The sequence below is a fragment of the Pleurodeles waltl genome, chromosome 5, assembly GCF_031143425.1.
Source record: "Pleurodeles waltl isolate 20211129_DDA chromosome 5, aPleWal1.hap1.20221129, whole genome shotgun sequence".
In the NCBI taxonomy this organism is placed as follows: Eukaryota; Metazoa; Chordata; class Amphibia; order Caudata; family Salamandridae; genus Pleurodeles; species Pleurodeles waltl.
The window spans coordinates 1,314,873,581-1,314,897,097 of record NC_090444.1 but is presented as its reverse complement, the minus strand read 5'-3'; the positions used below and the strand labels follow the sequence as shown (position 1 = coordinate 1,314,897,097).

The following is a 23,517-nucleotide window of genomic DNA, read 5'->3' as shown; positions in this document are numbered from 1 at the left end:
AACATCTGTAATTACATCAAAGACAAGACAGTGAGTTTTCAGTACAACACCCAAATTACATACAAACTCAAACATTTTATTAACTGTAACACAAGTTTTGTGGTGTATTGCATTGTTTGCACATGTGGGCTCATATATGTTGGAAGCACCATCAGACCTTTAAAAGAGAGAATTCAAGAACATTTGAGAGCCATTCGGTCATCCAACACGAATTATCCCTTCGCGACTCACTACAATGAGACCCATGGGCATAGAGAAGTTTTGGACATCCATATCCATGGGATTGACTCTCTTAATAGGATGCCTCGAGGAGGCAACCGCACTTTGGCTTTAAGACGCCTTGAGAGTAGGTGGATCATTAAACTGCGAGCGGTGGAACAAGGCCTGAATATACATAAGGACCTACATGTATTTCTCTAAATCGAGATGTCTTGCCCTTTTCCATAATATACCCTCACTTTGTGATCAGTGATCTTTCTGTCCGGAAGACACAACATGTTGTGACTTATTTTCATCTCACAGTCTTCTGCAAGGAGTACTAAACAACAAACAGGCACTTAGCAAGCTACTCGTATGTTAGTGAGTTGCTGCTCATGTTTAACTTTTCCCCTCTTTTTATTTATTATATTTTGTTCATTATTGTTTCATCACTATTATATATTTTTTCTATGTACATGATGGAGATGTTGAATACCATGTTAATATTGTACATATCTCTGTCCCTTTCTAGAACTCGCATACGTGCTTCTCTCTACAACATTTTTGTATGTCCTTCATGTGCTGTATATCATGCCCTATTTGGCAATACCAAGTCTTTGTCTGTTGTTTTAACATTTGTTCCACTGTAAACAGGCGATACGCCGACTAAATGTGCTTTTGTAATCAATTTTAATTTATGTACAAAAATGACCAGTGTTTTGTATACTCTCTTTCACCTATACAATTGTGTAAAATACTTTTTCTGTCTATGCACCTGTCAGTCCCTTTTTTCTCTCAAAAAGAACCTTGTATAACTATCCTACATGAAACAACTCTGGTAATAGGGTTCACCTTCACACTATTTTTTATCTTTTTGCTCAGTCTCGTACTATGGCTTTTTTCAACTGCAGCACTGGTGGTCTGTTTAGTTCTAATACAATCTACGTGGTTTGGTCTGCATTTCTGATACTTTCATTAATCCACACAACATGGCACCCGTGGAGCACTATACATCGTGACTGCTGTTTTAACCCTTGCTCTATTCAAATTGAGACTCAGTCCTTCCTTTATTTTTTTGAGTGTGCGTATTTATACGCTTTCACTCTACAGTTTGAGTTGGCTCACCGTACATGGCAGCGTTACCACACGCTGTAACCCTGCACACGCACCGATGTTTTTCTGACTCCCGGATCCTGGGGAATCACTGGTAAGGTGTAACGCCGTCTGCCTTCTCATCTAGTTTTTTCTTATCTAAGCGTCTACTTGGCTAGCGGGAGGCGCTACCAGGGAGGGCATTCTTTATGTATTTATTATTTTTCGTTTAAGCGTCATCATGCTTCAAATATGCTCGTACATATGGAGTTAGACACCATTACTCCCGCGGCTAACTCTGCTTGACGTTTACTGGGTTTAGCTGCATTTTTGTAAATATAAGTGTCTGGGCCATGTCAGGACACCATTTACATGTTTCTGGTTACTCGCCTTTCTAGTTTATTACTGGGCATACTTATCGCCTGTTCAGACTCGTTTGTTAGCATACGATCTGTTGTTCTCGGCGCTCAGTTTATTCCTTTCCTGGAATCTCCAAACTTAGTTTATAGTTTATTCCCTCCCTGTAACTTTCTAACACAGTTAAGTACAGGGCCCCACCCTATCCCATCTACTGAAGTTACTACTCTAGGGCATATTCTTTTATTGCTTATGGGTTTTTTCTTTCTCTGTCTCTCTGTTCTTTTTCACAGACTGGGTCTACTTAGACCATTGACGGAGTGTTTATCCTGGACTACGGATACACTCTACGGGACAGTCCTTCTGTCCTGGAAAGTACTCATTTTCCCTGTTATTACTAGGGACCTGTTTTTACTTGGATACAAAACTCATCGATTCCCTGGTAGGTTTTTGTCTGTTTTCTTCTCACTGCAGCTCTGGTGCAGTACCATTAGATCGATAATTCGTATTAATGGTGCATTATTTTCTCTCTGGATTCCCTCCACAGATATTGTATTACCTATGGAGTATTTACAGAAACACTTTGTTACCTAAAAAATTGAGTTTTCAAGGTATTATAAGATCTCTACGGGCACAACTTTTGTCTCACATTTTTACAGAATATGCACATTCTTATTTTCATTTTTTCCTTTTGCTTGGGGTGTACAAGTACCCTTTTCACCACACTTTATTCCCTTGTGGTGGCTGGTTACTCTCCCACTTACTACTATTAACCTTTTCCTTTTCACCTCCTTCCTGCACTCACCGGCACCTCATATAGAGTGATTTCCTCTTGTGTGCCACATCTGAACATAATGGGTATCTCCACTCTGGCTATCTTTGCACGCCAATAGGGCTTATGCACTCTATGGAGAAAAAGAAAAGAAAAAAAAAGTCTTCCTGATGCTAATTTTAATTTTTAAACTGACACACCAATTATGTACCTACCGGCTGGTAGTGAAAACATCTTTTTGTGAAGAGTTCCAATCTGTCTTTGTTTTCAGCCTTGAAGAAGTCCGTGAGGACGAAACACGTGTTGGCTGTTACCGAACTCACGCATACTTGATTGATTACATGGACTCTTATTATCTCTGTATGTCTTTTCATACTTTGCAGTTCTAAGGATTAAAGCATCTTCTACAAATGTACCCGTCGTGGAGTGCCCTGGTTGCTCTTTCTTGGTTTTGCATTTTGTTTCATACAGCACATGACATAGGTGGTGTCCTTTACCGCCTGTGTATTTGTGCATTCTCGAAACCCGTGGTGGTTGGGTTTCTGCACCAGGTTGGCACCCTCCATATGACTTACACATGGTATGTTGTTTCCGGACTTCTCTGTTTTCAGATGTGCAACGGTTAGCATCAACCACCTTGTTGAGTAACATAGGGAAATAAATAGTCTAACTTTTACTAAATGTGTGGTTATTCATGACTGAAAGGTCATGGTGCGTGACAATTACTGACCCCATTGATTATTACTGTTATTGATGGTTGTTGATTATTGATATTGTGCATTGATTATTGATTATGTACTGGAGCTATGGTAAGAACATCTTAGTTGGGAGTCAAAAAGGTTCAACAACCTATTCGCGTCCCCTTTTAAGCTTACTTATTAAGGTCAGACGCGCTAACACCACCAGAGCTCCTCCAAAGTCCCGCCCTAGCATGTCACCGATGTCCATACAGTTCTTGAAAAATCATAAAATTGTTACTAGACCTACAGGTTGAGTAACTTGAATAATCTACTCAACCTTACTGTAATGTACTTGACCCAGAAACTGTTCTCAAATTGTGTGATCCTAGGCAAATATTGTATTGTACAGTCACCTTTTTCTTCATTCTCACATGAGTGCACCTTCAAATATGTGAGTTTAGCATTTCTGCTGTAAATAAATCCTCTATTGCTTCATTAAATACACTAAATATTTGCTCCATGTATAATAAATCTAGCCCCCATATATGGTACACATGATACTAATTATCTTATAGCTTTGTCATCAGGGCAGGAGTGTTTCTTAGTTTATGTTTAAACACTCACTTTTAATAGATATATAACTAAAGCATGATGTGGTAGCACACTGTCATTTACAGACAGTAAATTTCCAAGAAATGTCCAAAAACCTTCTGTTGGACTTGGCCTTTTTACAGGGTCATTCCCCAGACTTTCTGCTTTTTGCCTCCCTATTTTTCTGACCTTTGTTGGCTGACGTTTTGACTCTGAGCACTTTTTCACTGCTAACCAGTGCTAAAGTGCATGTGCTCTCTCTTACAACTTTGGTATGATTGGATTATACCTGATTGGCATATTTAATTTACCTATAAGTCCCTTGTAAAATGCTATCCCTACACCCAGGGCCTGTAAATTAAATGCTACTAGTTGGCCTGCAGCGCTGCTTGCCCCACCCACTGAAGTAGCCTGTCAAACCTATCAAAGGCCTGCTAGCGCAGAGCCTGTGTGCGCAGTTTCCTGCCAAAGGGACCTGGCATCTAAATTTACTTGCCAGGCCCAGAACTCCCCTTTTACTACATGTAAGTGACTCCTAAGGTACGCCCTAGCTAGCCCTTTGGGCAGGGTGCCATGTATGTAGAAGGAAGGACATGTGCCATGTAGCGTGGCCTGTCCTGGTAGTGACAAACAGCCTAACTTGGTGTCTCCCTGCTGTGAGTGCTGCCTCCTCATACGATTGCATTGGAGATGCCCTGCCTTCTGTGTAAGGGGTATTGTCTGATTCAAAGGTGGTAGCGTAGGCATGTTTGGTATGGTTGTGATAGTGGTGAGAAATGCTGCTTACTGGTGTAGGTGTATTTTTTATTACTATCACAGAAATGTCACTTCTAGAAAGTGCGCATTTATCTGTGCTTATGACTTAGGTGTTTTGCAGCTTGTCTACATTCCACGTCTGGGCAGACTGACAGTTGGGGCCTTGTGCATACTTCTCAGACAGCCTGAACACAGGGAGGTTGGAGGTGACACAGAGGTGCATCTACATATTGTAAAGCCTTCCTGAGCTGAGAGAAGGGAGAGGCGGGCACACCTGCATTTGTGAAGACTGTGCCCTGGCCTCACACAATAGGGTCATTAAACCCCCACTGATGTTTGGAGCCTGTGCTGAAAGGAGAGAGGGGGCAGTCCCAGAACCAGTTGTAACTGGCTGGAACCTCTTCTCCCTACCATTGTGAAACACACTGTAACCCTAGTATAAGTACAGGGGAATTTTCCCCACAAATTGAACACTCTTGGAACTGAAACTGGACACAGAACGCTGATGAATGGACTCACCAGAAAACCACCTTGGACTGCTGCTGCTGTGCTGACCTGTGACCTGCCTGGTCACTAGAAGGAACTGCCACCATCTGCACCCCTTGTGCTGGCCTGTAGCTGGACCCACCAGCCATGTGCTTTTTCTTGACTGTATTGTTCCCAGGGGCAGGGTGCTGTGGCCCCTGACCCCTGCCACGATCTCCACAGTTGGAACGACTGCAGAGAGATCACCGCTGCAGCCCGGGCTTTAGCTTTGCCCTCAGTGCTCTGAAAAGCGCTTTACTTCAGCCCAAGGACACCGCCGCAGCCCAGGTCTCAAAACTTGCTTTAACGCTTTGAAAGCGCTTGATTTCCTACCCCGGATCACTGCTGTAGCCGGGGTTGTTAATTCACTCGGAGTACGGGGATCGCGCTCCTCTCAGTGCCCCCGGGGCACTCAAACAAAGGATCTGGAGCAAGCATGCTCCTCGCGGCGCCCCGAGGCACCTCCCGCTTCTGGGAGCACCCCCGGGGCACCAGCTGTCTTCGGCCCTGCAGGAAGCCTCCCGGCGGCTCAGGAGCAGCTTCCCTCACTTGCGCACCACATCGGGTGCAGGCGAGTGTCTCCCTCGGGCCCCCGGAGGGGTCCGAGTTTTCTTCCACCCCAAGCAGGACTCGGAGAAGGCGCGGGGAGCGCCCCCCTTCCCCAGTCGCTGCGCAAGGAGCGGGACGCTCCTGTTTTTGGGCAATTGGTTTTCCCGCTGCAATCGGGAAGGGAGACCTCGGCGAAGGTCCCCTCCCACCTTTTTGCCCACTTAATTGTTGCTGTGCCACGCCCGGCCCCCACCCCACGGACAGGTTGTGAGGTGGCCGAGGCAGGCCCCCTCACCAAGAACGTAGGCCCCCAGAGGGGCCCGTTCTTTATCACGGTAGAGAGGTTGCAGACCGCCCATCTCCCCCACAGACACCGCGTGGCCCCCAGTGTTGCACACAGGAGCGCCGGGGGCCCCAGTGCTCATCTTTAGGTACTGGAAGTGCCTCTTCAACCAGAAAACAGGTACTTTTTAGGGAATCTAGGCTCTAGGAGCCTAGTACAGACTTTTAGATGCTTAAGCTTTCCCTACCTGTTTACTGTTTCTACATACATGTGCTAATGTTCCTTTTATGGGCATGTCTAGCTGATATGTGATTTTATGACTATGGATTGTTCATGCCAAGTGCATATATCTTTTTCTATAATTCCTGACTACTGCTTATGTTGCAGAATCCTGAGTACTTACATGTTCTAATGTGACAACTGCATATTCCTGCAGAGTATTAGTAACTTGTGTAACATTCTGACAACTGCTAAGGTAGCAGGGTATTATTCACCTGTAATGTTGGTCTAATTATGTTTTGTGCAATACAGATTATTTTTACATAGCTCAGTGTTGTGTTTACTTTGTGGTGTACATTTTGCATCACGTGTGTTGTTTGTGTTGTGCAAACGCTTTACACATTGCCTCCGGGTTAAGCCTGACTGCTCGTGCCAAGCTACCAAGGGGGTGAGCAGGGGTTATCTTGGTTGTGTAACTCCCTAGCCCTGACTAGAGTGGGTAGGTTCTGCCTGGCTGAGGTGCATACCCTAGCCAACCAGAAACCCAATTTCTAACACCTTCCCACTAACTTGCAGCTTTACTGATAAAACTATATAGTGTATTAACACTAATCTGTGACAATTGGGTTTCAGAAATCATTTATCATTTGCACATCACCAAGAAAAGTGTTCAGAATTTGTTTTCATAGTATTAAAATATTGTTTTGATCACACAGAAGTACCAAAACTGGTCCTTCACAGCTGCTGAAATATATTTTGATATGTTTGCAAAGTTGACTTAGTTATGTAAATGTGTGTTAGGAAAAACCTGCTACCAACAGCCTTTCATTTCACATAGGTCAGACGGTTCACCTTACAAAATCCTGAAACTCTGCAGTTACAAGGAAAAGTATTTGCATTGCAAGAAGACAAATTGACTTTTGACCTCTGTTTTTGAACACAGATCAAATGTAACAAGAATAAGATTTAAATGCTTATTAATTGCTAATTCAGTTTCTGACTGAACAGAACACCTGTTCTTTGTCCACGACGATAAAACTCACCATAGCGAGTAGTTGAGTAGATTTTTCGAGCCCTGCCATAGCATCCGACTCCACCGCCGCACCTGTGGCCCAGTGATGTGATTGTGACACTGCGAAGTCGATGCCCCAAGTCTTAACCTCCCGAATTCATCGACCCCGCCTTGTCGTAAGGAACTGATGCCACGCTACTGACACCACATCACCTCCTTCCTCTGCAACCATAAGGAACCAATGCCTAACCTCCCCTGCCTCGCAGTAAGGAACCAATGCTTCACCTTCCTGGTGGCAGTGGGAAACCGACGCCGCACCAGCTCCGGCGACGCCTCACCTCCCCGACTCCGTGTGAAGTCTTTGTTTCCTCATCATTTTCCAAGGTACTGTAACCGGGATCTACATGACTCTGTGGCCTACTGTGTTCCCTCAAGGGTGGTGCCAGACTTCTGGAAGTGACTCAGTCAAGCCGTTTTGATATCCCCAGTTGTAGCTATTGTGTTTCTAAGCACCATACTACATTTAATCTTTTAAAATTTGTATCTGTGCTTGTGTATGTTCGATTTATGTGGTTTTAGTCTTGTTTTTCTCAGATAAATATTGGCTATGTTTGTAAACTGGTGTAGAGTCCTTCTGTAGTGTTTTCACTGTGTTACTGTGTGTTTGTGTGTGTGTGTGTGTGTGTGTGTGTGTACAAATACTTTACATGTTGCCCCTGAGATAAGACTAACTGCTTGAGCCAAGCTACCAGGGAGTCAGCAGGGGTTATCTTGGCTGTGCCACTCCCTTACCCTGAATGGAGTGAGGGTCCATACTCCCACAGGGTGCAAACCACTGCCAACTAGAGATCTCATTTGTAACATTACCCTTGGAAGGGACTGAGAAATTAGATTAAATACAGCTACATTTTGTTTTTTTAGGGAAAAGTGGGAAGAAAGTCCTGCAGAAGAAAGCATCTGTTCTTTTCCTTGCAAATGGCATCAACAATGGGTTTGCGGAGCTACAATCACAGTTTTTCTATCTTTCAGGAGTAGGCAGACTTGAATCAGATAAAAAAGAAAATCAACATAGTTTGGGCATTTTACTGGGACATAGCCCATTTTTCTTATTTTATGTGGTTTGAACCTCCTTTGAGTTAGCGGTAGAAATAGGTGTGAAAACTATTGTGGATCCCAGAAAGATATACATTTCTGAAAAGTAGACAACATTCTGAATTCAGCAAGGGACAATATGTGTAGATCCTTCAAGGTTTCCTATAGAAAGTAACAGTTGAAATAAAAATGTTTTTAAATTGAGTTGAAAAATAATCAATTTTTGTTAACGTTTTCATCTGTAACTTCTTCTAACTCTTGCGGATTTTCAAAAGCAATATACTGTTGCATCCGCTGGACCCTTCTGGTTGTGGGGATATATAGGGCTTGTAGGTTCACCAAAAACACTATGTTCCAGAGCCAATAACTGAGCTGCACCTTGCAATTGTTTTCCATTGTGTACAGGGTATACAGTAATTCATTTGGTAAAATATAATGAGTGAAAAATAGATATCAAGGAAAGATATGTATTTCCGAAATGGGCATACGATATGGTGTTTAGAAGCAGTGGTTATTTGCACATTTCTAAATTTGGGGATACCCGTACAAGCATGTGAACTAGAGGGCATTTCTCAAAATTACTTCTTTCTTGCACATTGTCTTATATTTGGAAGGCACAAATGCAGTGAAAGACAATTGGTATTAACATTACCAATATATACTATTCTGTGTTCCCCTGAGTCTCCTGATAACAATCATGCCTCACTTGTGTGGGTAGGCCAAGTGCCCATGACAGGAAACGGCCCAAAACGCAACATGAACACCTTTTTCCACCCAAAACTGACCCTTTTTTTGCAATGTGCCTAGCTGTGGATTTTGGGTCCTCGCTTAGCCAGCACCTAGGGAAACCTAGCAAACCTGTACATTTTTTTAAACTGGGCACCTAGGGGCATACAGGGTGGAGTACCTTGTGTAGCTCTCACCAGAATCCCTTGCAAATCTCAAAATGTGTCTAAAAACACATTTAGCTCACATTTCTGAGATGGAAAGATCTGGAATTTGAAGAGCCAAAAACTTCCTTCCACTCAGCATTTCTCCAAGTCTCCTGATAAAAATGGTACCTCACTTGTGTGGGTAGGCCTAGTTGCTGCGACAGGAAACGGCCCCCCCAAAATGCAACGTAGACACATCACATTTCTCCACTGAAAATTAACCCTTTTTTTGCAATGTGCCTAGCTGTGGATTTTGGGCAATAGCTCAGCCAGCACCTAGGGAAATCTTGCAAGCACATTTTTGAAAACTAGACAACCAGAGGAATCCAGGATGGGGTGAACTGTGTGGCTCTCACCAGGTTCTGTTACCCAGAATGCCTTGCAAACCTCAACATGTCTAAAAAAAAACACATTTTTCCTCACATTTCTGTGATGGAAAGTTATGGAATCTGAGGGGAGCCACAAATTTCCTACCAACTTGCATTCCCCTCGGTCTCCGGATCATGCATTTTTAGGTTGACTCTGCTTTGGGCATCCACACAAATGGGGCAGGGTTTTTGTCATTACCGATGGGGACATGCTGGGTGGTAGAAATGTTGTGGATTACTGCGGATTACATGTGAAGCACATTGCCCTGGACTCCCTCAGATGTTTAGTTTTGAGAAGTGTCTGAGTTTGATAGGTTTTTGCAGTTGGCAGCGTACCCAAGTCCAAAAAGTGCAGCTGCTCGCCTTTGCAAGAGGGACGATATTGGGAGTTAGCCAAGCTCTCCTAGCCCACATATAAAATCAACACTCAAAAGAGTCAGGTGTCCTCTTGCTTGCCACTGGGAGAAGATACTTTAATCTGCAGAGGGGCAGAAAGACTTATCCCCTTCAGTTGGTGTGGGGGTATAACCACGCCGACCCCTCTATTATTTCTTTGTTCCCTGATGTCTAGTGGCCTATCTGCTTCCCCCCAGGGAAGCTGATCGGGGGTAATTACCTCCACCTGCCCCAAAGATGTGGACAGAAAGACTGTGCCTCTATTTATTTGGTGTGAGGGGGAAATGACCATGCCCACGGTGGGCAGTCCTCACTCCTCTTTTTAAGAGAAAGAAAAAATCTTGGGTGTCTAGTGGGCGTTCTCCCCCCGGGGGGCAGATCAGGGGTAATTACCCTATCTGTCCCTGGACGGGCAGAAAGACTTTGGTACCCATTTATGTGGGGGTGGGGACTTGACCATGCCCATAGTGGGCAACCCCCACCCCTCTTTCATAAAACAAAATCTGGTGTCTAGTGGTCTTTCTGACCCCAAGGGAGGCAGAAAGACTTGCCTAATTTTGGGGGGTGGGGCATTGCAGTGCCTGTTCTGGTCAGCATCCATCCCTAGATCGGTCTAAAAAATAATCCCTGGTGTCTAGTGGGCTTTCTGCCTCCTGGGGGGCAGATTGGGTGTAATAACTCCCATCTGGCTGTTTCTATTTTTAGGCGTGGGTGGGGGCATTGCCTTGACCATTCTGGGCAGCCCCTACCCTTGCCTAAATAAAAATAAGAGTCCCTGGTGGCTAGTGGGTTTTCTGCTCCCCCCCACTGGGGGGCAGATTGGGGGCTATTGCCCCAACCTGCCACCAGGGGGACAGGCAAGAAAGACTGTATCATTTAAAAAATTAAACGGGAGCAAAAGCCCTTACCCAAGGGGGTGCTACCCTCTCCCTGGTGGGCGCCGCATGTCATTTCAGGGTGGGTATATTTTTAGCTGTGGTTGCTGGGGAAGCTATTCTCCAGCAACCAGGACTTAACATATCCAAAGGAAATTTCCTATGCCAGGTGCATGGATGGCCAAGAGCCGTCCGACACACATGAGCACTGCGGCGTCGGACGGCTCCTGGCCGTCCGATGCACTAAAGGCTGAAGATTTTGGTGCATAAATTAAAAACACATATGATATATCATGGCAAAAAAATAATGCCTAAAATTGAGAAAGACCAGACCACCTTTAACAAGAGTTGATCTAAGATATTTACTGGCTCTTCTAGGGCATTTATAGTCCCATATAACAGTAGACAATTCAAGGGGGACAGCACGGAAGAGGTACAGCAATTAGGGTAGAACCACCATCTTGATAATGTTAAAGTGACCTAAAACTGTAAATTGTAAATGATTCAATTTTTACAGATAACCTTTGATCTTAAACACTAGTGGATCATAGTTTACTTTTTTTTTATTTGGTTCATTGTTAAGTTAGCTCCCCAGACACACACACACACTCATACACACATGCATACCCACATCCACCCACACATGCACACAAACATACCCACACAACGCAACACACACTAACATACATTGTCGCACACACGCATTCACAACACACAACATACACGTACACTCACAGTCAGTCATTCACATACGCATTCCACGCGACTCACACCTGCATACAAAAACAGACACATCCCCCCACATACACACACAACACCCCCACACATGCACACAACACCCCCTGCCCCCCTCTCCTGTCGGAGAACCCAACTTACCAGCTTGCAGGGGGTCCTCCGGCAAGAGACGGGACGCGGCGCTGCTGCCAGCAGCAGCGTCTGCCAGCAAAACACCGCCAGGCCATATCATGGGACATGATACGGTCAGCGGTGTTTTGCTGGCGTGGAGCTGTTGCTGGCAGCAGCGCCACCTTACTGCCATCCACCACCATGACCATCAACTGAATTCCGCCAGCCTTCTGGCGGAATTCTGCCTCTGGTCATAATGCGGTTGGCAGCTGGTAGCCACGTCGACGGTATGTTGGCGGTCGTCGCCGTGGCGGTAGGCAGCATTTGCCACTAATGTCTTAATGAGGGCCTAAATGTAGAATAGTACTTAGAAGTCACTAGAAGTCAAAAGGTGAATTGAGGTTGCGAGGGACCTGTGCCAGGTCTAACACGTGGTACCCGAGCTGAAAGTGGGGAGAGCTGCCCAACCTCTAGGGAGTTCTCATCATTTAGGTGGAAAAACCTAGATGGACTATCAGCATTAGTGTGGTCTACCCCAGGTCTGTGTTCCACCCTAATTCCATACCCTGTAGGGAAATGGACTACCTCAGTAGTTTTGGATTTTCACACCTCATTTGCATTCGCCATCGAGGAGCCTGTGGTCAGTCTGAAACAGTAAGTGATAACCAAACAGGTATGACCTGAACTTCTTCGGGGTTCAAACCACAGCAAAAGTTTCTCTTTCTATAACACTCCACCTCTGTTCACGGGTAAGTAACCTCCTAGAGATGAAGGCTACAAGTTGGGCCAGGTCTTCTTCATTGAACTGTGATACAATTGCCCCTATCCCATGCTCTGAGGCATCGGTTTGAATGATAAACTCATTGGAGAAGATAGGGGCCTTGAGCACAGGTGCTGTGCACATAGTTTGCTTCAGGAAGTCAAATGCTTTTTTGTATGCCCCTTTCCAAATCACATTTCTGAGCTGCTTCTTAGAAGTTGGGTCAGTCAAGGGGACAACAATGGTGCCAAATCCCCTGACAAACCTCCTACAGTATCCAGTGAGGCCCAAGAATGCTCTGATCTGATAGCCAGGCCGTAGTTTCAATCTTTCAATCCATGAGGGGCCTGTCAGACATTGCAGTGCCGATCTGACGAGGAGCAAAGCCCGATGATGAAGCATGTCACCAATTGGTGAGTGAGGAAACTTGTTCCTGATACAGGTTATACACAGGGACTGCTTTGGATCTCTCCTACACGTGGGTGAAATCCATACAGATATATTTCTTTTGGAACTGTGCATCATTTGTTTTACTCTTTCAACATGCCCATTGATTTGGGGGTGGTAAGGGGTGGAGAACTTGTAACTCCACACTCTTTCCACATGGACTGCATATATGCAGACATGAAGTTTTGCGCCTCTGTCAGATACCACTTCTTTGGGGAAACCCACTCGGGTAAACATCTCCATCAGGGCTTTTGCCACCGCAGCTGCAGTGGTGATTCTCAGAGGGATGGCCTCTGAGCACCTACAGGCATGATCTATCAGAACCAGGAGAAGCCTGTTGCCTGAAGCAGTCTGGGGTTCCATAGGCACACAATTTTGATGCCCACAGTCTTAAAGGGAATGCCACAATTCACTCCCTGCGCTCTCGTGCCCATCACCAGGCGACAAATTGTGAGACTTTCCAAGGCTCTACCAAGCTTCCGGACAGTCCCCTGCATGCATATCCTGACTTCCACCCATTTGGACGCTATTTGGAAATTACCATCCATTCCCAATCCATTGCAGGTTTTGTGGAAGCAAGTCTGATCATGCTTGGAACTCCATTACATAGAATCCCCTGCTCACTGCTTCATCTCCACCTCTGCAGGCAAAGGATCGGTGGAAGAATTCAGCACACCTGTGGCTGGCTGCTGCTACCCTGCCAACACCTGATGCATGTGATTACTGTGAGGCCTTTTAAGCCTCACTTCCCTTCAGTGCAGGGTTGGTCATTGTAGCTATTTTCCGGTGAGACCAACCCTTGCTTCCTGAAATTTCTGAGCCATAGTTATCTCTTGTTTTCTGAGCTTTTGTTATTTTTATTTCCTGAGTTCACAAGCTGTAGTTATTCCTTGTTCCTGAGCTGTAGCTATCATTGTTTTTGTTCCTGAGCCGTCGCAAATCCTTGTTCCTGAACTAGTACCCCCTGCAGTGCTACTTTATTCCTGAGCCTCAGCTATTCCTTGTTCCCTATACTGTTTTTGCCTGCAGTGTTTCCTGGTTTCCTTGTTTCCTTGATTCCATTCCTGCACCAGCACTCCTTGTGCTCTCTTGAAGCCTCTCCTTCTGTATTTTCCTTTTCCCAGTCCTTGCCTTTCTTTCCATTTCTTTGTTCTGGTTCCTAGTTTGCTGTTTTCCTGCTGTCTTGCTTCTCGTTTCCTTGCATATTTGTTACTTGTGTTCTGCCAAGTGTGCCCTTTGTTTTCCCTTCTTTCCTGTTGAGCACTCCTCCTTGCTAGCTCCTTGTCTATCATGGTTGTATTTAGTTCCACACCCTTTTTGTTACTGCCTTGCATGTTCCTGTTTGATCGACAGAATCCGTGGGCTCAGCTGACAACCTAGGTGGTGTTTCTTGTCCACTGTGATCATTGCCTTTCAGTTACTTTTGTAACATCACCATAGGGGTCAGCTCCACAGACCCTACCTTTTCATGTACATCCAATAAATGGGCATTAGCAGTCAGAATCTGTAACAGCAATTGTGGGCGAGGAACTTACAGAGCTTCAGTCTTTCTGTGTGGAGCTCCCCTGGTGCTTTACCCCACATTGCCTTTATTGTTTATGCTGCTTTAAGTATATATAAGTCTTGCACATTCGTCCTGGGGTGTTAGTTGGTCTGGGTACCACATTGCCTCTTAATGCCTGTTCGTTCTGAGCCTTATGTCTCTTATTCCCTTGAACAGTAGTTAGCAGTATTCTGCCTTCTTTGTCTTCCCTGCCACCAGCATCCCCGACAGTACCTGACAGGGAATGCTAACCACAGGTAAGGGAGTAAGGGGGGCTTTCAGCCTCTTCCCTGTCTATCTGGCAGGCCCCACAGTTCTGACAGAACGCATCTTAGGATGTCCTGATCTTGGACCAGCAAAAGTGGGGGACACGCCTTGTAAAGGTCTTGCCCTGATCCAAGAGTCCTGCCAGAGGAACCTCGTGAGCCACCTTCAGTTGGAAGGCTCTGTAGCATTGTGGGGCCACCAGGGCCCTTGTTGCCCCAGCACAGGAACCTTAGATTCAATGTAAAGGAGGCTGTCTTCCCAGTAGATGTGATAGCTCCCAGAAACATTACCTGCTGCTTGGGCTTCTGCCTGTTTCCTCATGCCCTCAAGGGTTGGACACTCCTTTTGTGCCCTACAAAACTCCTCCTTGGTGGGCTCTCCTCCTACATGCCAATCAGCAGGTGTAGGCAGGTCACCAAGGGAAGCAGTGCCCTCCTCAGTAGACTCTTGGGAGGCCACCACAGGTGCCCCATCCATCTCACTAGGAGTACACCCAGGGGCTGGTTTCCCACACCTTCTGCCTTCCCCTTTTCAGCACCTGGCTGGGCCATTATTCCAGGCTTCAGCCTTTTTTGGCTCTCTTCCTGGGCAGTCATGGACCTTGTCATGGCACCAATCCAATCATGCAATCCCAACATCTCAACATGAGCCTTGAGTTCCACTTCTTTCCAGATAGTGGACTTCAGGTAATTATCCAACAAACAGTCTGTAGGTATGGCAGAGCTCACAGGAACCTTCAGAAATCCTGACTCCCCCCCCTTCCACTCAAAGGGAACTAGGGCCATGGGATGTGGACCCTCTCTGGTATCAGCCACCACATCTTGGTGGAATGCATTGGGAATCACCTGCTCTGGGGACACCAGCTGACTCCTTACCATAGTCATGCTGGCACCTGTGTCCCTCAGAAACTCGACACCTTGCCCATTGATGGTGACCCATTTCCTATTCATTGTCGATTTGATGGCACATGGATCTTAAGAACCCTCTCACTGACACCCAGGGACACTACCCTGCTAAACTAACCCCGCACCCATTAACTGGGACAAACACCTCTCCCAGCACTATGCTAGCCATCCCTGGGTTCTTACCTCCAGTGGGAGGGTGTACTCTTTTTGAACACTTGGGGTCCCCCTTGTAGTGTCCATACTTGCTACATTCATAGCAATTGGGCTTTTTGGGCTACTGACTTTTGTCAGTGTAGTTTTGCTTCTGGTAACCAGATTGGGAATGAAAAACAGACCCTTTCCCCGGGGAGTTTTTAGGGCCTTTAGAGAACTCCTTCTTTTTATCACCCCCTCCTTCTTCTGTTGGGAACCCTGACAATCCTTTTGGGAGTCCCACCCAGGTAACTTTGTGGAAACTCTGGTGCTGAACCACGTCTGCCTCCTCAGCAAGCTTCCTGGAGTCAATCAGCTTGCTATCCACCAGGCGTTGGCGCAGTTCTGAAAACAATTATCAAGCATGTGCTCCTTCAAAAACAAGTTGAACAGCCCTTCATAATCATCCACTTTGCTGCCCCTCATCCAGCTCTTCAGTGCCTTACCAGTATAATCCAGAAAATCTACTCATGTTTCTGTGGTGAATTTGCAACTAGCCCTGAACTGTTGCCCACACTTCTCAGGTGTCAGACCAAACTTCCTGACTGAAATGGTTTTCATGGCATTGTAGTTGATCTGATCCTCGACCTCTACTGCAAGACGTGTGCCTCTCCCCACTCTGGGCATGTACTGCCAAAGACTACATCCCCACTTCTGCCAGAACTCCTCTGGGACTCTTTGCACTTTCAAAGCCACTTAATAGGATCCAACCATCAACCTATGTCATCCCCTACACTGTAACTGGGCACCATATCTTTTGGGATGTAGAATCTGGACTCACTTGAGGACCCTGCAGGCAAGCTGCCACCATTACTGCTGTTACTCGGCCCCCCATGGAGGGTTCTTATGTCCAGCTGTCTCAGGCTGAATTAATGTGCCATTTTTCTCTGGCCAGGCTTTTATCCTCAAGAGCCTGCTCTTTCTCCCATTTAGCAAGAGCCTGCTCCTTTTCTAGTTTGGCAAGCTGAATTCTTAGCATCCTCCCCTCCCTCCAGCCCTCCAGCTCCTCTGGGGTCAGGTTCTTTGATGAGACATTGCTGTGCAGTCCCATTAGATAAGCCCTCAATGGTCTAAACTATTACATTCAGATTTGATTTGTTTTATAAATGCTTATGACATCATATGTTGCCAAGAGATCTGGATTACAAAGTATTTTTATATTTATGGGAATCATGCTTTTTACCAACCTGCAGTTTGCTCAAAGGCGGGAGAGCAAGAGGAGGCCCTGCTAGTTTCTTCTCTGTCATGGCATCTGCCCTCAAAATAACAAATTACTGGTCTTCTCGCTATTTTTTGGTTATCCTTTTTTCATTTTCTCTTGACTATGATATTCTCTTAATTAACTTTTATTATAATATTTTTAATCAGTCAGCAAGGAATATAATTGACCAATTGAATGATCACTTAGTGGTTTTTTTCAACATACTGATTCTCTTGTATATATTATATGGGTCTGTGATTTTAACATTGCTACTTGTATGTGTCCTGATATTTGGATTTGTGGTTTTAACAATGACAAAAATGAAAATACCACACATGTTGCCCATACGTTGTATGGTGAGGCTCTGAACAAATTATTGTTGGCATATCATTTGATCTTCACAATTGATATTTGTGAGTCCCAAAGACCTGGGGTTCCAACTTTTACAGAAGGCCATGGTGGGAGCACTATAGACCACATACTTTTATCCTCTGAATTATCCTGTTTCTTAAATGATGTTGTGGTATCCAGCAGTTGCATAAGTGACCATAACCCACTCATGATGACCTTGAATTCTCTCATTAAAATTCCTAAACTTAAAAGATCAAATAATGAGCTTTTCTCTAAAAATAAGAGAGTGCAATGTAAGTGGAACAGGGTTGACCCAGTGGCCTTTGAACAAGCCTGAGTGAGAAATTCTTTGACCTCTATCATGATGCGCTTGACAGTGGATTCAAGCACTGAAGTAATTCAATTAGAGTTCTCACAAGTTTGTAGGTCTATCTTGAATGGGCTTACAGCTCCTACAATTACTTGAGTGAGAGCACCCTGCTGATGATTTGATTCAGCCTCTTCGACTGCTCATAGGAAACTGATGGGGCATTGAAGAAGAATCCTAGGGTCACCTGCAATTTATAAGAATGCCAGGAAGGAATTAAAACAGATCTTTGAAGTGTGGAAAGCGGAAATTAGAACAAAGGCATTGGAAGATCTTGAAGTGGCAGGGAGACTCAGGGATAGCTCTGAATTCTGGGAGGTGGTAAATAGGCCATTCTTCAAGGAAACAGATGCACCTAGTATCGAAAATATTATTCCAGTGGATGCATGGATGTCTCACTTTACAAAAATCTTCACCCAAGAAGAACCAGATAAAATAGATGGGCCAAGTGGTCCCCTGGCCATTGAGCCTCATGAACTTCAAAATTCGATCGAAGTTCACAAGGTAATTGAAGCAATAAACAAATGCACTTCAGGTAAGGCCCCTGGCCCGTATGGAGTCCCAGTGGGCATTTTTAAAATTTAACATCCACTTCTCAATAATGTTTTTAGAGCAACTGTCCTGGGACCCATTCCAGACTCTTCGAGATTGGCCACCATAGTTCCGATATTTAAGAAAGGGGACTAGTCCATCCCAAGTGTTCCCATTTCTCTAATCAATTCCAGTGCTAAAATTCTGAGACATGTTTTGTTGTCTCGTCTTGAAGTGTGGGCTCTGGTAAATAATAGTATGACAGATGTCCAATTTGAGTTTAGGCCCAGCATAGGGACTATTGAACAAATGCATAAACCTCTTCCTAATTGTGGGCAAATATGTCAAAGCGCAAAAGAATCCTGTATACTTTGCTTTTATTGATTTTGTCAAGTGCTTTCAACCTGGTCAGCCACTCCAAATTACAGGATCAAATGGCAAATAAGGGGGTGGAGACTGTATTTTTAATACTTATTAGGCGGCTGCACCAAGATCTCATAGTCCGGGTTAGGTATGGCCCTTCAGGAGAATGTTTGTCCCAAATTTGTTCCACACTGGGAGTTAGGCAGGGGTGCATTTTGACTCGCTTCCTTTTTCTGCTGTATAGAAATGGGATAAACAACTACTCAGTCGAAAAGGGGGAGGACGTCCCTCGTATGGGAGATAAGCTTATCCCAATCCTACTGTATGCAGATGATGAAGTGCTAATTGCCCACACAGCAAATGGTGTCCTGACTCTGTTGAACCTGTTTTTAGTATTTATGAATGATTTAGATCTTAAAGTAAATCATACTAACTCATATGTTTTGTCATGTGGTCGTCCTGGTACAAAGTTTAAGTGTTTTAACATGGGGGGTGCAACTTAGCAAAGGAGAAGAGTTTGAATTTTTTAGGGATTCTTTATACTCAAACCCTTAGCTGGTCTTCACTCTTATCATCCAGACTCTGGTCCCTAAGCAGTACTATTGAGGCTATCTTTAGATTTGCTACAAAGCTAAAAAATAAGTCAATAGCTCAGATGCTGAGCTGAGCCTTTATAGGAGTAAGTGCTTAGCAGTGGGAACATACGCCACCGGTTTGTCAGGTTACAACAAAGTTAGATCCTCCAAAGAGCAGAAAATTGCTTCACCCGTAGACTGTTGTCAGTACCAGGAGCCCCCACCCTCATATACCATGAAGAGCCATATAAGGTGTCCCTTATCCCCCCTCACTTTTGCCCTGACCATTGAAGCCTTAGTGGCTAAGATCCAGAATAATCCCACAATACACAGTATGATGGTGGACGGCAAAGAGCACAAATTGGCCCGTCTCGCCGCCGATATACTATGTTTTGTCACCAATCCAGACACAACCATCCCGGCACTGTTCAGAGAGTTAGATTGGGTTTCAAAATCAGTTACTCCAAATGATGGAGTATGGGGGGTGGCGGACCCACAGGGCAGTCTCAAGGAGCCAATCCAGAGGGGCAGTTTCCAATTCGCCACACCTGTGATAACATACTTCCCATTTTCTACAAGCGCCTCCTTTACTTATGACCTTCTTCAAGGATCTCTATAGGTGAGGTAAGTGGAGATTTCCTGGTTGGGTCGGCATAACTGCCTTAAGATGAACTTCATGAACTATCTTCATGTAACCCGATCAGAAACGATCTTTGCATCAAGCAGGATCATTGCCAGGGGGGTATTGTTACTGGCTGAGACATCAATTATTGAAATAGCCCTACTATCATGAGCTATAGTCCCTTTTCCTAGTACAAATCCAGGGTGCAATGAAGAGACCACTTTGGCAATGATCCTCCCCAACCATCCAGCCAAAATCTTCATATAGGTATTTGAATCACAATTAATGAGTAGGGCAGAGGGAAGCTGGTAAGTGTTGGGTCTTTATCTTGTTTGTGGCAATGACTGAGGCATACGCAAGCCCCCTGAGCGTTCCTCATCACAGAGAGTATATATGCCTTCAGTACCAACAACCTTTCCTCTTGGGAGGCTTGAGTTAATTAATGGAAATTCTGACTCAAGAGAGTCTTAATCTATATCACGGAGACCAAGGAGTGTATCCCAGCTATATAGATGTTGATCATATCCTGAGTGGGATAGTGGTCCTCCCGATATAAATCTTTTAAATAATTTTGAAATGCTTGTGTTATGTTAATTTGATCCATAACCAAATCTCCTTCCTGGTTATATATAGCTTCAATCGTATTTCTAGACTTCTCCTTGTGTAGTTTTTTGGCCAGGGTTGTGCTGATGGTATCACTGTATTCCTAATTCTGATTTTAATTAACAGCAAATTTACAAGTTTATGATTGCACATAGTGTACCCTAATTTCTGCCTTCAATGCAATAATTTGATTTTGAAATTGTTGCATATTAATATCATCATTTTCAATATCAATTATATGTTTATCCTCAAGTTCTGCCTCTCCATATGAGATTTTAGCTCCCCTGCGTTTCTTACTGTGTAGCTGTAGGTAATTCCACGAACCGCAGCTTTAAAAGAATCCCATACTATATGTAAATCTTTAGATCCAATACTGATACTGAAAAATTCGGGAATCCAAAGTTCCATAGTCTAATATATCCTGAATCAACTAAAAGTGCTCTTTCAAATAACCATCTAGATTATTTTTTAAGCTGTCTGCCCTCTTCAATTTCTAAAATAATTGGATTGTGATCTGATAGGATCTTGTATTGTATTGTATTGTATTTTTGTATTAGTAATGCGCATTCCGGCCGTGGCATTGAAGCGCTAAGCAGCAATGGAAAAATAACAGAGAACTCGAAAGAGGGGACAGGAAGCAACTAGAGAAATAGCGAGAGTTACTGTGGAAAGAGGCAAGTTTTAAGCTGCCTCCTAAAGGCCATTAAGTTATGTTCCTTCCTACTAGACAAAGGACGAGTGTTCCTGCATTTGGCTGCTGCCACTGGAAACTCTTTGTCACCCCATCTGGCCATACGGCTACAAGGGACAGAGATCAAATGGAGCCTTGCTGACCTAAGCAGCAAGCCTGACACATTCCACCTTAAGGAGGAACAAAGATGTTGAGACCCTCTCGAGTGAAGAGCCTTATGTGCCAGACAGAGAGTCTTAAAAGTGATGCGCTTCCTGACCTACAACCAATGTAATCGCTTTAGACTGCTGCTGGCCAAATCTGAGAGAGGGAGATCTAATATCCGGCGGACGGCGGAGTTCTGAATCAGCTGCAATTTGATTAGTGAGTCTTTGTCAATGTTTAGCATCAGGGCGTTAATCCAATTTGGAGATCACCAAGGCAAGGGTCACAATAATTCTAAGCTCCTTCTGAAGATAAGGGAAAATTTTCTTCAGGGTTTTGAGAATCCAAAAGCATACTTTGGTGGTGGAATTTACTTGGGACTTGAAGGACAAAGGGTTGTCGAACATAATCCCCAGATTTCTGGTAGAGGCAATGGGGACAGACACGTCGCCGCAAGATGGCGGCCACCAACGTGCACTCCACAGATCCCTAGAAGAACCAAAAAGAAGGATCTCATTTTTTTCGCCATTCATTTTGAGCCAGTTGAAGCCCATCCAATTCAAGTCAATGAAGTCTTTATTCGATATTTCATCATAAAAGACATGCTACACGTCATAATACTTATAAAATTAACAGTGCTAACGATTAAAACAATAAATACAATATTTCATAAAAGCTACTAATGCTTCATTTGTTAAATATTTTAACATATTAAAAAAGGAAGTACATTACTTTAAAAACTCAGTTCTAATGTTCAAGATATTTTACTTATCTAAAACATGTAACTGTTTTAGTAGTTCAGAACGAATTATCCATGCCCACCCCAGGAATTTGGCCACCCCTATTGCTATAGTAGGTGAAAGATCAGTTTTAAGGATCCTACAAGCAGTCTCGGCCGATTGTGTGCCCAGACTTTTGCATAGGGGTACCAACCACTTCTTCCTTGGGGCAGCATATAATGGACAGACAAAGAACAAATGGCTCACATTTTCCCGCATTTCAGTACACAATGGGCATTTGTCTGGGCCTCCAATGCCCCAGGTTGAGGTTAAACACCTTAATGGTATTGAGCCCACTCTAACTTGGTGATATAATTTGCGGTCCATAGGTTTTGTAATAACATCCCAATACATTTCAATTGCAGAGACATCTTTCACATGTACAAATGTTGTTGTAAGGGAACTACCTATAAGGGATGAGTGTCTTATGCCTACCACCCATTCCCAATATAGTTGTTTCAGCTCTTTTTTTGAAGGAAAAGTAGCTGAGTCTGGGTTGTGCCAAAGGGCACCTAGACCCATGGCACAAAGGGTGGTTCTAACACCCTTAAACCAACCAATCTTATCGGATCCTAGGGTGTCCCTTACCTCAAGACATGCTTTTGCATATAATAACAGCTCTGGGGTAGACCACAACCTCCGCCAGAAGGCCAAAGGCCGAAATCTGGCTTGATCTTCCACCGGTTGGAGCCCAAGGTCATAAAGGAGCGGGATGCGTGGGGATGACCTCTGAAGACCAACCGCCCCTCTTGTAAATCTGTTTTGGGCCAGCATCAGTCGGTCCAGATTGCTATAACCCCAAAGCTCTGCCCCATACAAAACTGAGGGAAGAATTTTTGACCCATAGATTTCCATAAGTGGGGACATCGGGCGGGTAAATGATCTTTTATATTCCTTAAGAAGGGCACCGCCCAATTGAACATGTTTAAGTGCTTGAATATCAATCTGGGGTTTCCAACTAAAATTATCACTAAAATGCACACCCAGATATGTAAATACATTAGTTTGCTCAAGAATAGCACCACCCATTTTAACCCTTGCCACAGTTTGTGTTCGACCTCTTAGTACCATGAATTTAGTTTTAGAAACATTTACTTCTAGCTCATGCTCGTCACAAAATAACTCAAATCTAAGTTGGGCCTGCTGAAGCCCTTGCCTTGTCTTAGATAATAACAAGGTATCATCCGCGAACATGAGCAATGGTACTTTCATTCCCGCTATCTGGGGAGCATCCGTGGGATGTGTTGCAAAATATTTGGTAACCCCGTTAATAAACAGGGAAAACAAAGTGGGAGCCAGGACACATCCTTGTCTAACACCTTTCAAAACATGGAACCTGTCCGTAACCTCGCCAGGCTTACCCCAGCGGACTTGGGCATAAGTGTATGCATGAAGATTCATTAAGAGTCGCACTAGAGCCCTGGGCATTCCCTGTTCCAGTATGCAATCCCATAATTTAGTCCTAGGAACCAAGTCGAATGCAGATCTTAGATCCACAAAAGCTGCATACAACTTGCCCTTACCCAAAAAAACTGTTTTCCAATATAAAAGGGCAAAACGAAAGGCTTGATCAAGGGTGCTTACATGAGGTCTAAAACCCGCCTGCAACGGAGTCAAAATATCTGAGTCTGTT

At 44.5% G+C, this 23,517-nt stretch overlaps 1 protein-coding gene across 1 annotated transcript in view; it reads left to right on the top strand.

The window, feature by feature from the left end:
- The first annotated feature begins 1,308 nt into the window (after positions 1-1,308).
- CFAP206 (cilia and flagella associated protein 206) overlaps positions 1,309-23,517 on the top strand; it is a 357,566-nt gene continuing 335,357 nt past the window's right edge. The window contains exon 1 of the mRNA XM_069235563.1: positions 1,309-1,405. The gene's annotated coding sequence lies outside the window, so the exon portion shown is untranslated. The remainder of the gene's footprint in view (positions 1,406-23,517) is intronic.